Consider the following 12,935-nt stretch of genomic DNA (forward strand, 5'->3'; position numbering starts at 1 on the left):
TAAGGAGTTGGTTCTTATCATTCCTTTGCCAATGGTATGACCAGGAGTGCCATTTAATGAATTAAAAATCTATGGAGGCTATGGAAGAGCACAGGAAAAACCATTTAGTAGGAGAGACTGTCAATCTGTCCAGCCCAGGAATGGATTTCCAATAGTATCACCAAAGGATGTCTGGAGGAAGGCCAAGGTTGTCCTCCTCCTTACTTCTAATGGTCAGGGATGTACACTCTTCATTGACATCAATGACTCAACAACCACTTAAGGAACAAGCTGTGGGAATGGGATTTTAACAGTCAATGGATCTACTAGTGTCAGGAAATCAATCTTCTAAGGTCATGTTCTTCCTGATTTTGAGTCATAGGATCATTGATTTAGAACTGGAAGAAATCTTAGAGGTCATCTGGTACAGGCTTCTCATTTTTATGAATGAAGTAACTGAGGCAAAAAGAGGCTAAGTGATTTATCTAAAGTTACAGACCTGCAAAAACAGCGGCCAAAGGATTGTAAGAACATAATATATTGTCTGCTTCTGCATCAGAATAATTTTATGGGAGTTCATTCAATCAATCAATAATTTATAAAGTGACTACTTTAAATGCCAGACTCTGTGCTCCCTTCAACTTGCCATCTCATTTTGACTCCTTACAAAATAGGAATGGCATTCATCCCATCTTTTCATTCTTCAGAATAATGTTTCCCTTGATGTACAATACCTGTGAACTTGGAAGATTGGAGCAATTTGGTCCAGTGGATTAGAGCACAAGACTTAGAGTCAGGAAAACCCGAGTTCAAATTCTGCCTCAGACGTTTACAAGTTGTGTCACCCTGGGCAAGTCACTTAACCTCTATTTGCTTCAGTTTCCTTATGGGAAAAATGAGGATAATAGCACCTACCTCTCAGGGCTATTATGAGATTCTATAAACCTTAGAGAGCTATATAAATGTTCATCATTATTATTACTACAGAAAGTCAGTAAGATAGATGACACAGCACATGATGAAATGAGGGGTGATAAAGATGATATGCAGAAATTAGCCATCATCAGGATTTGCTGACCCACTCCCATGATTTTCTCATCATTGGTACAAAGACTAAGGCTCTGCTCAGGTCTCTTGTCAGTCAGCCAAACAGTCTGATTTCCAACCTTTTCATAAGATCATAGATAAAGCTTGAAGAGTCCTCAGAAGTCATCAAGTCCAATCCTTACATATTATATATGAGGAAACCAAAACCCAGAGAAGTCAATCCTCTTTCCCAAGGTCAAGCAGATAGTAAGAGAAACAATCAAGAATTAAATGCAAGCCCTCTGACTGTAAAGGCATTTCCCCTGCTATGCTATAATTACTGCCTAACAGAAAATAGAAAGTCTCAAAATTACTCATTGGTCCTTTCCTAAACTTAGCATCATAGGACGAGAACTAGAGGGAACCTCATAGGTCATCTATCAGATATCACCATCTAGGTGTGCCCCCACGTAGCTACAAAAATCCTGAGTGTTACTTGAACCAGATTATAAAGTAACAGAGCAATGCCTAACAAAAATAAATAATAAGACAATACAACATAATGTTAATTTTAAGCCTGTTTGAATTTCATACTAGAGACTTTCAAGCTTTCATTTTATAGATAAGAAATTGAAGCTGTGACATGCTGAACATCACAGACTCTAGTCTTCTGACTCTAGAACCATTCCTTTGTGCTCTGTGTTCCCAACTCAAAACCCTGAACAAATCATTAAAACTGGCCAATTCACAAGCAGAAATGGCATGTATTCGCAGCAGTCAACTCAACCAGGAAGAGTCTGAAGATACACCAAGAGTGGTGAGACCAGTGGACTGAATATCAACCTCTGTCAGACACATGTAGACCTCACGGTCAAGAAAAGCCTCCAAACAGCTGGCAGCAACATTTGCCAAAAGCTCTACTGTGAAGTGAGGACAAAGGTGTGTTTGGGTCTTTTTTCCCCAAACTAGGTTGCTCTAAGAATCTCTGGAAAGAATAAGGGGAAGGAGGAAGCAGAAAGGGTCTTTGAAAAGAGCAACTGGAGGGCGCATCCCCATATGCTTGGGGAATAGCTGTCAACCTTCAACAATGGCAGAGGCCAGAAGTGGTGGAGATTGAAACCAAATGCAATGAAATCTCAACACAAAAGCTGAAAATGTGGGAGAAAGCCTGCTGCATGTCAAGGTAGCAGGTTAGGATCAAAGACCTGGGCTTGGAAGAGGCCTCAGAGGATAGGTAGCCCAACATCACCATTTTATAGGTGAGGAAACCGAGATTTCCATGCCCATCACAGGGGAACGGTGAGCGGCTGAGGCCCTCTGGCGGAGGATGGAGATGACCAGGTCTGTCAGGGTGGGGAGTTTGAATGAGTAGCAAGTGAAATGATTAAAGTATGCAGTAGGCAAGCTGGAACATTAGGTCAATGGCAGAACATAAAGTAGAAAAGAGATGAGTCAGCAGAAGTTATGGCCCCTCGAGGTCTTGTATTAAAAACTCTTTGTTCTGAAGACATTTGGAGAAACACTGCTTATCGGGCAGGGAGGCTGCTCAACCTTCATAGCTTAATGGCCAAACATAATGCAATGGAGTCTGCAATCAAAGTTAAATGAGGATCATTCCAATACAAAATAGCTACTAGCCAGTCACTGAGCCTGAAAATGGGGCTGTCATCTACTTGACAGTAATTCTAATGTTCTTATGAATATTTTTTAAATTTATAGATATAAGGAAAACCCAATCAGGTGCTCTTCACTAAAGTAGACATCTATATTTTGCAGTTTCTTGTCTTTACTAGCCTACCCGAGGCCCTGAGAATGAAAAGGCCACAGTCAGTGTCGATCAGAGGAGCTACTTGAACCGAGGTCTTTCTAAATCAGGCCATGAAGCCAAGTGGTCCCTACTGAGTTTGGCCATCCTTTTGTAATTTAATCTTAGATGATCGCTTGGATCACCGAGGGTTGATCAGAAGGACTTGAATTAAGGTCTTCTTGACGCCAAGGTCAACCTTCTAACCATGATGCCATGATGCATCTCTAAGATGCTATAGTGTATCTTAGAGAATATGTGCTTACATTTATAGGCATATATATAATTTATATATATATATATGTATATATATAATTTATTCTATATCAATGTATAAATATTAAATATATTTCATTCCAAAATGTAATATAGAGACTTTCCCAAGTATGAAGGAAATCTTATTTAGGGGAACCAAAGAACAATGATATTAATTAAAATAAATAAAAAATGGTAAGATTTAAAAATAAGTCTAATTTTAAAATATTCCTAAAGAGTTTCTAAAGACTATAATGGGTTCAGTGGATAGAGTAGATAGAGACTGGGTTCACTTCTGGCCTCAGATACTTCTTAGCTTGTGACCGTGGACAAGTCACTTAACCTTAACTGCCTAGTCCTTACTGCTCTTTAGCTTTGAGTATCCATTCTAAGTCAGAAGGTTAGGGTTTTTCTTAAAAAAGGTTAATTTATTTCTGAATTCAATATTTGAGAACTCATAAAAATGTTTAAATATCCTTGTTTGTAAATACATCATTTATTTCCTTTAATATTAAATAGGAGATATGGTCAAGCCTCCAGAAAGCCAGGGAATTCAGGCAATACAGGAAGGTAAGGCTAAGGCTCCTTCAAGTTCCATTCCCTATGATTTTGCAACATGGAAAATGGCAGGGTGGAATTCCTGCAAGATACAGGGTCAAGCCTCACCCAGAATTCCAGGGGAATTCCACCCTTCCATTTTCCATGTTGCAGATTCCAAAGTATAATTTCTGCTCTTCATCATGGTCTGTAGGCCAATAGAGACTTCTTTGAGTCCTCCTTGGAATTCCTCAAACAAAACAGTTCATCCCTGAATGGGTATTTTGGTCTCTCCTGCCTGTCAGGCTCTCCCTCCTCATCTCTCCATCTCCTGCCTTTTTGACTTCCTTCAAGTTTCAGCATGTCCATCTTGGTCAAAATAGCCTTTCCCGTCCTTCTTATTCTTAGTGCCTTCCTCTGAGATTTCTCTGAATTCATTATTTCTACATGGTATTTGTAGTACATAGCTGTTTGCATGTTGTCCCTCTCAGTCCTCCATTAGACTGTATGCTCCTTGAAGGCAAGGATTAAGATTATTTTGTTAACCTTGTTTGGCTCTTTAAAGTTTAGTGTAATGCCTGGCATCTAGCAGACATTTAATAAAGGCTCCTGGGTTGAGTGTTTTTGACTTTCAAATGCCAAAAGGCTGTCCTCCTCTGATCTAGGTGATCACATCCCTGTGGATTATATAGCTTGAAGAGTCAGGGAGAGAATCTAATTCCCAGGGTCTCTCTGTACTGAGTAACACTGTTAAAAATCTGCAGGTACAATTCTGAACATTTCTTCCCTCTATGAAGATGTAAAAAGACCTCTGAGGGAAACTGAGTGGACAATGGCCATCATCTAATGTAAGTTGCTAAATCTGCATTAAATATAGAGGGAAGTTATTAATTTGAATACTGGGTGGTGATTAGGTAGATATCTGGTTTCTAAATTACAGATCCCATCTATAAAGTCTGTTTCTAAGCCAAGTCCTCTCCACAGATATATGAACCCTGTAACCATTCAATTTGGCAGAAATATCCAGAGAACTGGAAATGGTGGAACTGAGGAAGTTTTTCTCTGGCTGACTTAATTCACAACTATTTTTCAGCTTGGAGAAAACGAAGTCTGAGAACATCTATGGCTATCTATGCCAGTAAGGGAGAAATTCCTATATTTAAGAAAAAAGAATATAGGCAGAGATCTCTGTCTCCATTTGTTTCAAGTCCATTGCCCATGTCTGTAGTCTCAGACCAGTTTTCCATGAGCAATGTATAAGGAAGGCAGTATAATGTCATTAAAAAATCCTAGAAACAAGCAATCAGCAAGCATTTCTGACATGCTTACTAGGTGGCTCAATGGATAGAGCACTGGATCTGACTATCAGGAAGACTCACTTTTCTCAGTTCAAATCCAAGCTCACTTACTAGCTGTGTGACTCTGGGCAAGTCACTTAAACCACTTGCCTCAGTTTCCTCATTTGTAAATGAGCTGGAGAAGGAAACAGCAAACCGCTCCAGTGTCTTTGCCAAGAAAACTCCAAATGGGGACAACGAAAAGTCAGACACAACTGAAAAATGACTCAAAAACAATAATACTTAGCTATTCACTAGGGCTCCAGAGACAAAAATGAAACAGCTCTTGTCCTCAAGAAATTTACATACTTTTGAAAGATTCAGCAAGCACAAGAATAGGCAGTGGATAGAATGTTAGACTTGGAGTTATCAGGAGACTCGAATTCTAATCTTGCCTTAGAAACTTACTCTCATGGGCAAGTCACTTAAACTTTCAGTTCCTCATTTTCCTCATCTGTAGGATGGGTGAATTGTACTCCACAGCTTCCAAGTTCCCTTCTAGCTCTAAACCTATGATCCTATGAGCCTCTTTCCATGTCAGAGCTGGTATGAGAAAAAGACTTTTGTGAACTAAGCTGTGCCATTTTTGTTGCTGTTGATTGGTTATTATAGTTGTGTCCAACACTTAGTGACCCCATTTGAGGATTTTTGGCAATGATACTGAAGTGGTTTGCCATTTCCTTCTCCACTTCATTTGACAGATAAGGAAACTGAGGCCAACAGAGTTAAGTGACTTGCCCTGGGTCACACAGCTAATAAGTGTCCGAGAATGGATTTGAACTCAGAAAAATGAGTCTTCTTGACTCAAGGCCTGGTATTCTATCCACTACACCTTCTAGCTGCCCACAAGCTATGCCGTAGATATGAATTATTAGTTATAACTAATTATTTTATTGGGGGAACAACAATCTTTATATCAGTAATATGGTTAAGTTGACAGTTAATAAAGAAAGATTCATTTTGAAGTACACATATGTAGAATGTGCGCATGTGACATATATGTGGAGATAAAGATATAGATAGAAAATTATATATGTCTTAATATCTATAAACTATATTCACATATATGTTACAAACTAGACTTTGGATCTGAGTTCTAGATCTGGAAAGGACTGGCCTTCTACTGTCTCCCTTTTGACTGTCTCCAAATAACCTTGTCCTTACCTTGTTGACACAGTTATTTGCATGTTGTCTCTCTCTTTAGATTGTAAGCTTCTTGAAGTCAGGAGTTGCATTTTTGCTTTTCTTTGTAACCCCCAATACAATGTTTGGCACATAGTAGGAGCTTAATAAATTCTTGTTGACTTACTTCAGAGGACATTTTGTTCAATCTCCTTTTGTAGGTGAAGAAACCGAGGTCCAAAGGCATGAATTGATTTGCCCAAAGTCACAGGATAGAAACATCGGGTTTGGGACTTGAACTCAGGTCCTTTTACTCCTGAACCAGGGCTATTTCCATTGTGCCATATTGTCACAATACTGTGCCCCAAACTCCTCACCACACTGTCACAAGGCTTCACTCTACTCTATCATCTGAAAATCCTGCTGAATACTAAAAAAACAACCAAAAAAAGGGTTTGTTTGGTATTTTTTAAATAGAATGTCAGAAAGGATAATAAATACCTCTTCATGAAATGATTTCAAAGCCTATCACGAAACTATTCAAAAAGAGATTCTTTTTGTGTCACTTTTTGACTATTCAGCAAAGCTAGGAAATGCTAAAATGGAAATGACATAGCTTTTAAGGAAGGTGAAAAATCCACGATAAGATTTTTTTCCCTTCTTGAAACAGCAATAAAGAGAATCACAATAGTACCTGAGGAAAAAAAAAAGAGGTTTTTATTTATAAAAAAAGAAATACATTTAGAAGGGCTCAACCTCAGAATACTATTGTCTGCAGCTAAGTTGTAGCATGTTCTCAGTGTCCTTTACCAAATCTCTCAGAAGTAAAAAATAACAAGAAATTATTGTATCAAACTGATGTTTAGATGTCCCTAATATGAGAAACTGTTCCTAAGTGCGAGCCCTCCTTCAAGATTACTCTTCTTCCTCTTGGCTGAATACCAATGTCTCTTTCATTTCACGAATCTCTGAAAAGAATAGAAAATTGGGCATGGGGCATGGCAGAATAATGGGAAGGACCTTGTGCTTCAGGAACCGTTAGCATCATCCACTACGTCCCCTTCATGGAAAGGGACAAAGCCACCAAAAAAAGTTCAAGACAAATTCTTCCTCTTTCACTAGAGAAAGTAGGCTAATGGCTAATGACTGCTTTTTTCCCTTTCTTCTGCTTCTCTTAACTGTAACTGGCTCTAGAAGCTCACCACTCACACACACACACACAGACACACTCACATACTCATCACTGCTGCTCCCTCTCACTGACAAAATATGTAAATTGATCCTCAGTTGCCTAGCACTCAAGGCAATCAAGGACTTTCCTGGCCTTTCACATGTATACAATAAGAAAATTTCTATTTAATCTGACAACACACAAAGAATAATAACTTATGAAAGGACGACACATTTGTTGCTAAAAAAAGATTCCAAGAATCTTGGAGCTGGCAACCATCTAGTCTAATCTGTACCTAAACAAGAATCCTTTCTACCATAATCCTTTCTAATATATCCATGACAAGTGGACATCAGGTCTTAAAGCCACCTATAAATAAAGAGAAATCTGTCACATCCAGACAAGTTATTCCACTTTGGAATCACTCCCATTGTTAAGAAGTTTTCTTGACCCAAAGCCTAAATCATATTTACCTATTAATTCCTAATTTTGCCCTTTGGAGCTAGCTGGAATATAGCTAATCCCTCTACCACATGATAGCAGTTGGAATGTTTTAATAAGGCCACTTTGATTTCTTAAGTCTTGGAAGAATTGAGATTTAAAGAGAAATCCCAGTTTTCAATTGAGCACAAATGGGACTTTTGAGAAACTAAGAAAGATGGTCCACCTTCTTGAGAATGATTTGAAGGATCATGCACTCATAGGTCCAGAGCTAGAAGGGACCACAGAAGCTAATCCCTAATCTACACATGAGGAAAATGACAAAAAGATAATCATGACTTTCCAAAGGTCACACAAGTAGGGTCAGAAGTAGAATGTGAACCCAAGTCCCCTCATTCCAGAAAGAGTGATAATGATCCTCATCCCTTTGCTGTCAATAGGGAGACTGTGCTTATACTATTCTCCCATTCCAACATAGTTTAATGACATCTAAAACCACTTCTAGTTCCAATCTTAAGATTTTATAATTCTTTGTCCTCTTCTTCCTCCCATCAGTTGGCATTCCATCTTATACATCTGATGAGCATGGTGTCCATTTATGTCTAATAATAAAATCCTTTCATTCTGTAATTTTCCAATTCAAAGATCTCAGATATTGCTTGATACGAGTAGGAAATTCTAATAAATCACAGTATTGATATGATCTTTAGTCTTAGCTCATTCCAGCCAAACAAAAAAAGATGAACTGTCTTTCTATATTGAGTTTCTTTACTTGTGAGAAGATCAAGTAGCAGGGTGGGCATAGCTCAGGGAAGCTGAAAATCAGATTAAGCTTTCAACATCCCTATGAAGAAAACCTCATTAAGAAGGGTGGTGCTGTATCATGGATTTTCTCAAACATTAGGGGAGAGAGGCACAGCCATTTGTCCATTTCCCATTCTGAAACAGAAAGCCATGGTCTTATCATTCTATTAGCATTCTCTCACTATTCTATCTTCCAACTGGAGAAAATAATCACCAAGGAATTGGCAACAGGGAAGCTGAATCTTTTGTTTTCCAGAAGCATTCTGTTTAGGCTCTCTCTCCCTCCCTCTCTCTGTCTCCCTTTCCTTCCTTCCTTCCCCCACCTCTCTTTATTTTTATTAAATAACTATCCTCTGAGGAGGGATATAAATGCTTTAAAAAGCATGATAAAAGGGTTGAGGGGAAGAATTCCAACCACAGAAGGATAGCTCCAAGCAGCAATTCCTAACATCAGTTGTGGGATATCTAAGAGTGTCACCAATCATATCAAGAAGTGTCATGGGATTCTCAGAAATTACAACATAGGTACTTCTTAAATTTTAGGGGAAAATGAGGCAAAAATACCTAGCTTCAGGGTTTCAAAAATCCAAATGGCTTAGAAATCAGTAATGAAAGTTTCTAGTCCCAAGAGTTTCCAAATAGAATACCACCACCTCCTACATTTGAATTCATTCCCAAATCTACTTGTATTGCTTTGTTTATTCCTTTTCTCCTTCCAGACTTGACCCATAGTCATGCAAAGTTACTGGATGGTATCAGAGTTTCCTCCTCCCAGCAAACTTTAGAACTTGGGAAATAGAATGGTTTATATAATGGTTTGATATAGACAAGCATCCTGGCAGGTGAGGAAAAGATAAATAAAGGCAGAAGAAGCTCCACATTTAAGATACTGACATGGAAAGTAACAAGTCACTGCCTGGGCCTTGCCTCTGGTCTTTAAACCCTTAGGACCACCAAGCCTTTCCATAGACCCTGCAGCTGAGCCTTCCTAGATATATGTTGCCTTCCTCAGTGAGAGTATGAGCTCCTTGAAAGTAGGGGCTATCTTCCTTTCTGTTTGTATCTCTGTATTGCTTGGCAAGTAGTAAGTGATTAATAAATACATTTTTATTTACTTATTCCCTAGCTAGAGAAGAATTAAAAATAAGAGAGAACCAATTTTTGGGAAGTATGAAATAGCTAGGTGGTACATTGCATGGAGTATTCGCTCTGGTGTTAGGAAGATCCAAGTTCAAATATGGCCTTGGACACTAGCTGTTACTTAGCCACTGTTTGCCTCAGTGTTTTCAGCTATAAAAGGGTTTAATAATAGCATCTAATTTCCAGGTCTGTGAGGATCAAATGATATAACATCTGTAAAATGCTCAGCATTTTACATACCTGGCACATAGTAGATGCTTAATAAATTCTGACTCCTTCCTAAGAAAGATTTTCAAGTTTTAAGGGAGCATCCATTTTTTTAAAGTTGCTAATAATACCATCTGTTTTTAAAGTAGTTATTTCTGGGTTTCTTCCTGTTTGTTTAGGATTTGAACTTTCTCTAGTGACCATGAAAAAAGTTAAAAAACAACCAATACAATCGCCATGTTGGGAAATGCATATACTATTCTAGTCCCATCCACCACCACCAACCTTGCCTTGGCCACAACTATAAATCTGTCAAGAGAAAGGAAATATATCCCATTATCCATCTCCCCAACCAATATTGGATATTTATTTATCTGTCCATTCATTTGCTTATTTATTCATGCATTCATGCATTTATTCATTTATTCATTCATTCATTTATTCACTTATTTATTTATTTATTTGCTTGTTTGTTTATTTAGTTGTGATTTCTCAGAGCTTCATTTCCTTTTCATGGTCTCATACTGTAGTCCTTATAAATATCATTCTCCTAGTTCTGCATCCTATAAGCCTAGCATTCAGTGAGGTTTACATGACTTGGCCATGGTCTCCCAGCCAGAAGGCATCAGAGGCAGTATCTGGATCCAGGTATCCTTAATTTCAGATGCCACATTACCCATTACATCGATCTGTCTCTTCATTACAATATAGATGTGAGCAAGTAGCAAGGAATGAAGGGATGGGGATAAGTGAGAAAAACAATCAGGCATCTTGGCATAAGCAGTCCCGGGGTCAACTCAATCTGGCAAAGAAAAGGCTCTGTCTTATGCCACAGTGAAGATAATACAGAAGGGAGCCAGGGAGAAAGAGACCTTCAAGCCCAGGGAAATACAATTAAAATAGGAATTTAATGGAGCAAGGAATAAGAATGACTTTGAGCTCTCAATTAGGTACCAGCCAAAAAGAAAAAGAAAAAAAAAACAGCAAGGAAGGACCCATCCCCTGGCATAGTCTGCTTATTAAAAAGCCAAGAATTCATCTCCCACCTCCAAATGTATGGCTTTAGAATACTAAATGATTTAACCTTTGGGAAAGAAAAGTAATGAAGTGTGAAATGGTTTCCCCCGCCCCCCCCTCGTTTAGGAAAGCAATAGAGATACTTCTTTCATTTTCCAAGTTAACAATTTGTTTTCTTCTAAGAAGATAGCACTGGATTCTTTTGACCCATTCTCATCTTTCCAAGAACTTGAATCATTTGATTAAAAAAGAAGTATATCTTCATAAACTCCATATAATTGGGGAAGCTGCATGGTGTACTGGAGTGGATCTGGATCTTATAGCCAAGAGGGACCTGGAATCAGATATAGATTCTGAAATATTAGCTGTGTGACCTTAGTTGAGTCACCTAAGTTATCTGAATCTGTTTACTCTTTTGTAATTTTGAATATTACCTACTTCACCAGACTGTTTTAGAAACCAAATGAGACTTATTTGAAATTCTTGGTCAACCTGAAGCCACTATAGTAATAGTGGTTATAATTATTATTATGATCACAATCATTCTGAAAAAAAAAAAAAAAACCTTTGATCTAGCTTATTTAATGATTGGAATCTCAATTTCTCATTTTTTAGAATGAGAATAATAATACTGGCGTAACCTATCTTATCAGGCTGTTTTAGGGATCAAATTAGATTTATTTTAAAGTTCTTTGCCAACCTGAAATCACTAGAGAAATATAAATTATTATTGTTATTAGGAAAAATCTTTGGCTCAGCTTACTTAAATGATTGGAATCTCAATTTTTCTTTTTGTAGAATGAGAATAATTATACCAGTATAACCTATCTCACCAGGCTGTTTTAGGGATCAAATTAGATTTATTTTAAAATTCTTTGCCAACCTGAAATCACTATAGAAATACCAATTATTATTATTGTCATTAGGAAAAACTTTTGATTCATCTTACTTAATGATTGGAATCTCAATTTCTCCTTTTGTAGATGGGAATAATAATAGTTATATACATAACAGTATTATTATATTGTTACATTATTATACTATAATATTAGTATACTATATATATATACGTATATATATATATTTTATACCTACCTCACCAGATTGTTTTAGGGATCAGATGAGATTTATTTTAAAGTTCTTTGCCAAGCTAAAATCATGACATAAATGCCAGCTATTATTATTAGTAAAGAGCTCTAATATGGATTTGTGAGTCTCCACATAGTCAACATTTTAGATTCTCCTTAGTCTACAAATATGTTAACATTTCAGAAACAGCCCTTGTCCTTATATTTAAACTGTTCATTTGCTATACTCAGCCCAGCTCTGTTTTATTAAATTGATATTCTTTATATCTGGTGAGAAAGCTGCTTTTCATTAAGAAATCAGCAATCCCTCCAAGCCTCCAGAAGGAGAAATACAGTAGGCTACCACTGACATATCTGACTGTGACCTTGGATAAGTCATTTAATTAAGCATCGGTTCCTCATTTTCATTCTACATCCAATTCAATTGATCCAAGTGATCAAGGTTTATTCTATCAGGAGGATCTTGATCAATGTCCCTCTGAAAGTTAAATAAACCACTTTCCTTACTTAAATACTCTTAATTGCAATCTTAGGCTAAAATGAAGAGAGGAGCAATTCCATTTCCAGGACAAAGGAGGGGTTTATCCCACTGTCCTCTGATCAGGTCAGACTACATTCAGAGACATATCCATTCTGGGAACCACCTTTAAGGGATGCTACTGAAAAGCTGGAGAGTGTCAAGAGGAGGGTGACCAATATGGGGAAGGGAATTGTGATCTTATCATCTAGAATGAGTTGAGGGAAATGGGGCTTGGAGAAGAGCAGATTTAGGGAGAAACATGACAACTGCTTTCAGTTACCTGAAGGATCACAACATGAAAGAGGCTTTGGATTCATGCCTCATAACCCCAAAGAACAGAATGAAAGGGGGCAGCTGGGTGGGCTCAGTAGATAGAAGACCAGACCTAGAGATGGTTCGATTCTGGCCTCAGTCATTTCCTAGCTGTGTAACCCTGGGCAAGTCACTTAGCCTCCATTGCCATGCCATTACTCCTCTTCTGCCTTGA

Source organism: Gracilinanus agilis, chromosome 5 (genome assembly GCF_016433145.1).
Source record: "Gracilinanus agilis isolate LMUSP501 chromosome 5, AgileGrace, whole genome shotgun sequence".
Taxonomy (NCBI): Eukaryota; Metazoa; Chordata; class Mammalia; order Didelphimorphia; family Didelphidae; genus Gracilinanus; species Gracilinanus agilis.